The sequence below is a fragment of the Schistocerca serialis genome, unplaced genomic scaffold (genome assembly GCF_023864345.2).
Source record: "Schistocerca serialis cubense isolate TAMUIC-IGC-003099 unplaced genomic scaffold, iqSchSeri2.2 HiC_scaffold_1045, whole genome shotgun sequence".
In the NCBI taxonomy this organism is placed as follows: Eukaryota; Metazoa; Arthropoda; class Insecta; order Orthoptera; family Acrididae; genus Schistocerca; species Schistocerca serialis.
This window is the reverse complement of record NW_026047234.1, coordinates 135,001-140,000: the sequence shown is the minus strand read 5'-3', so window position 1 is coordinate 140,000 and position 5,000 is coordinate 135,001. Positions and strand designations below refer to the sequence as shown.

Below are 5,000 nucleotides of genomic sequence, written 5' to 3'. Positions count from 1 at the left end.
GCTCCCTCTCCGGAATCGAACCCTGATTCCCCGTTACCCGTTACAACCATGGTAGGCGCAGAACCTACCATCGACAGTTGATAAGGCAGACATTTGAAAGATGCGTCGCCGGTACGAGGACCGTGCGATCAGCCCTAAGTTATTCAGAGTCACCAAGGCAAACGGACCGGACGAGCCGACCGATTGGTTTTGATCTAATAAAAGCGTCCCTTCCATCTCTGGTCGGGACTCTGTTTGCATGTATTAGCTCTAGAATTACCACAGTTATCCAAGTAACGTGGGTACGATCTAAGGAACCATAACTGATTTAATGAGCCATTCGCGGTTTCACCTTAATGCGGCTTGTACTGAGACATGCATGGCTTAATCTTTGAGACAAGCATATGACTACTGGCAGGATCAACCAGGGAGCTGCGTCAACTAGAGCTGAGCAGCCGGCCGCCCGGGAGTGTGTCCCGGGGGCCCGCGCGAACACGCAAGCGTCCGCTCAATTATTCTGCAAACAGGAGGAGGCTGAGCTCCCCTGCACAACACACCTCGAAACCCTCTCAGGTCCCGGCGGCGCGCAGCGCCGTCCTAAGTACTTGGTCGGGTTCGAGAGAGGCGCAATCGCCCGGAGTTAGGCGAGTAGACGCTTTAGGTGCGACCACCCGTGCTCCCAACTGAGCTTGCCGCTGCCGACAGAGGCCCGGGAGCGTGCTGTCGTGGCATTGCCGGCGGGAGACAACACGCGCCACCTACGGTGACCGGCAGCTCCAACGCCAGCGCCACAGAAGGACAAAAGCCCTACTTGGGTGCCGAAGCGAACTCTCCCAGCACAGCGCACGCGCCAACACGTCCGCACAGCTGCGATACAAACCACCTGCGAGAACCGCTGGGGCGACCGAGCAGCAGACGGCGTCGCGGCGCCGAGCGCCGGGCGGCGGCGCATCCTCAGCGCACAAAGTCCTCAATCGGACCAGCACACTGCAGATGGCCACCGCGCTTCGCACCGGGCCCGCGAGGACCTACTTTGGCCGCAAGGCGCCGCGAGCAGGGGGCGCCGGCGCGCAGCTGCGCCGCCTGCCGCGTCCGTCGGCCGGCGCGCCTGCCACCGGCCGCCCCCACCAGCCGGCTGTAGCGCGTGCGCCCACGCACCGCGCTGCCAGCACGCCGGGCGGCCCCCCCCTCACCGGCCGGGGACGGTCCCACCCAGCCACCGCCGCGTATCGCCTCACACCCAGATCCCCTTTCACGTTCGTGGGCATGGTGGGTCCCCTTTCACGTTCGTGGGCATGGTGGGTATCCCTGAAACAACCGGTTAATAGCTCGACCGATCGTCGCCAACACTGATTCACCTCTAGCGAGAACAACCGCACCACAACGGGTTACCGGTTGTTCATTTGCGTAACGTCACCAGCAAACGTACACGTCCATCGCCATTTGCAACGAGTATTGCATGCCTGTGTCAGGTGTCACAACACACTACGTCTGCCCACATAGACGCAACAACATGTGCACGCCTAGAGAACACGTGGAAGGTAGACCCCGTACGTATGCGGTGTCCATTGCGCGAACGACTGTCAGCCCGCCTTGCAGCATGTCGCAGATGTGGAACGCGGTGCAACATGCTATCACGGTGTGTGAGAAGAGACGACTACGTCCGAATACACGCTCCACTACATCAACAGACTGCTCATGCTGATCGCCATCCAGGGCGTCCGTTCCTCCCACACGTCTGTATGGCGTACCACACTGCAATCCAGCTCTTATAGGGAGACGACACGTAGCTGCGTGCACAATATTTGGACTGTATGGTCCGCCGTTGCTAGGCGCTGTCGTCATACGGTCACATGGGCCACGATGTATCATTCAGTACATACGGAGCAATGTGCAGTACAGTTTGTGGGTTTTGCGTACATCGGCGGACAGGTGACAGGCCGTACCACAACGTAGGCTGAGTACGTCGGCATGCGAAGGGCATTGAACATGCAAACTTCTCACCGACCAGCTTGCGAAGGCAGGGGGGAAGGGGGGGGGGCATGTACGTCCTGCTGCTATCCACACTACAGTGTATAGCAGGAGCATGTGGAAAGTCAGCAACACCTGCAAGGTGTTTAACATGACGCGATACACAGGGGACCGGGCAGTGCGAGTAGCGAACTATATTGCGAGGGTTGCGGTTAGGCAACACTACACTACTTTAACGGGTTGCATAACAATTACAGAGCAGGTTCAGCGACAACGTGCGTCAGGTTAAGGCGCAATATAGTTTAGGTTACGGCGCACTTTAGGTTAGGTTAAGGCACATTATAGGTTAGGTTAAGGCACAACATGGGTTACGTTAAGGCACAACATGGGTTACGTTAAGGCACAACATGGGTTAGGTTAAGGCACAACATGGGTTAGGTTAAGGCACAACATGGGTTAGGTTAAGGCACAACATGGGTTAGGTTAAGGCACAACATGGGTTAGGTTAAGGCACAACATGGGTTAGGTTAAGGCACAACATGGGTTAGGTTAAGGCACAACATGGGTTAGGTTAAGGCACAACATGGGTTAGGTTAAGGCACAACATGGGTTAGGTTAAGGCACAACATGGGTTAGGTTAAGGCACAACATGGGTTAGGTTAAGGCACAACATGGGTTAGGTTAAGGCACAACATGGGTTAGGTTAAGGCACAACATGGGTTAGGTTAAGGCACAACATGGGTTAGGTTAAGGCACAACATGGGTTAGGTTAAGGCACAACATGGGTTAGGTTAAGGCACAACATGGGTTAGGTTAAGGCACAACATGGGTTAGGTTAAGGCACAACATGGGTTAGGTTAAGGCACAACATGGGTTAGGTTAAGGCACAACATGGGTTAGGTTAAGGCACAACATGGGTTAGGTTAAGGCACAACATGGGTTAGGTTAAGGCACAACATGGGTTAGGTTAAGGCACAACATGGGTTAGGTTAAGGCACAACATGGGTTAGGTTAAGGCACAACATGGGTTAGGTTAAGGCACAACATGGGTTAGGTTAAGGCACAACATGGGTTAGGTTAAGGCACAACATGGGTTAGGTTAAGGCACAACATGGGTTAGGTTAAGGCACAACATGGGTTAGGTTAAGGCACAACATGGGTTAGGTTAAGGCACAACATGGGTTAGGTTAAGGCACAACATGGGTTAGGTTAAGGCACAACATGGGTTAGGTTAAGGCACAACATGGGTTAGGTTAAGGCACAACATGGGTTAGGTTAAGGCACAACATGGGTTAGGTTAAGGCACACCATGGGTTAGGTTAAGGCACACCATGGGTTAGGTTAAGGCACACCATGGGTTAGGTTAAGGCACAACATGGGTTAGGTTAAGGCACAACATGGGTTAGGTTAAGGCACAACATGGGTTAGGTTAAGGCACAACATGGGTTAGGTTAAGGCACAACATGGGTTAGGTTAAGGCACAACGTAGGTTAGGTTAAGGCACAACGTGGGTTAGGTTAAGGCACAACGTGGGTTAGGTTAAGGCACAACGTGGGTTAGGTTAAGGCACAACGTGGGTTAGGTTAAGGCACAACATGGGTTAGGTTAAGGCACAACATGGGTTAGGTTAAGGCACACCATGGGTTAGGTTAAGGCACAACATGGGTTAGGTTAAGGCACAACATGGGTTAGGTTAAGGCACAACATGGGTTAGGTTAAGGCACAACATGGGTTAGGTTAAGGCACAACATGGGTTAGGTTAAGGCACAACATGGGTTAGGTTAAGGCACAACATGGGTTAGGTTAAGGCACAACGTAGGTTAGGTTAAGGCACAACGTGGGTTAGGTTAAGGCACAACATGGGTTAGGTTAAGGCACAACATGGGTTAGGTTAAGGCACAACATGGGTTAGGTTAAGGCACAACATGGGTTAGGTTAAGGCACAACATGGGTTAGGTTAAGGCACAACATGGGTTACGTTACGGCACAACATGGGTTACGTTACGGCACAACATGGGTTACGTTACGGCACAACATGGGTTACGTTACGGCACAACATGGGTTACGTTACGGCACAACATGGGTTACGTTACGGCACAACATGGGTTACGTTACGGCACAACATGGGTTACGTTACGGCACAAATTAGGTTAGGTTACGGCACAAATTAGGTTAGGTTAAGGCACAAATTAGGTTAGGTTAAGGCACAAATTAGGTTAGGTTAAGGCACAAATTAGGTTAGGTTAAGGCACAAATTAGGTTAGGTTAAGGCACAAATTAGGTTAGGTTAAGGCACAAATTAGGTTAGGTTAAGGCACAAATTAGGTTAGGTTAAGGCACGATATAGGTTAGGTTAAGGCACGATATAGGTTAGGTTAAGGCACGATATAGGTTAGGTTAAGGCACGATATAGGTTAGGTTAAGGCACGATATAGGTTAGGTTAAGGCACGATATAGGTTAGGTTAAGGCACGATATAGGTTAGGTTAAGGCACGATATAGGTTAGGTTAAGGTACGATATAGGTTAGGTTAAGGTACGATATAGGTTAGGTTAAGGTACGATATAGGTTAGGTTAAGGTACGATATAGGTTAGGTTAAGGTACGATATAGGTTAGGTTAAGGTACGATATAGGTTAGGTTAAGGTACGATATAGGTTAGGTTAAGGTACGATATAGGTTAGGTTAAGGTACGATATAGGTTAGGTTAAGGTACGATATAGCGTAGGTTGAGATACACATTGTTGTAGGGAAAGGTGTATTGGGGGGGGGCGGCAGGTTCGTTGATAGTGATTATCGTAATTGGATGCCTGCGGTATTATCCGATTTGTCACGTCAGGATGCACTTTTGGCTCATGACAGGCGGCGCTCCGATTCCATGGTTGTGGCAGATCTGTGTCTTTCATTCCTGCCATTGTTTGTGTGCTGTGACAGGAGGCAGTATTGTGATGTTGGGTGCACCACTGTGTAGGACATGTGTGGGTGTTCGTGGCTTAGCTGAGCAATGTGCGGATGTCGGAAGGGTGGGATATTGTGTTTTCTGGGTGGACCT

The 5,000-nt window shown here is 51.3% G+C and overlaps 1 non-coding gene across 1 annotated transcript in view; it reads right to left on the bottom strand.

Annotated features, from left to right (window-relative positions):
- Positions 1–410, bottom strand: part of LOC126430374 (small subunit ribosomal RNA) — a 1,909-nt gene extending 1,499 nt beyond the window's left edge. The window contains exon 1 of the ribosomal RNA XR_007577127.1: positions 1–410. This exon is cut by the window's left edge and continues 1,499 nt beyond it. This is a non-coding gene — a ribosomal RNA (small subunit ribosomal RNA).
- Between the last annotated feature and the right edge of the window lie 4,590 nt (positions 411–5,000).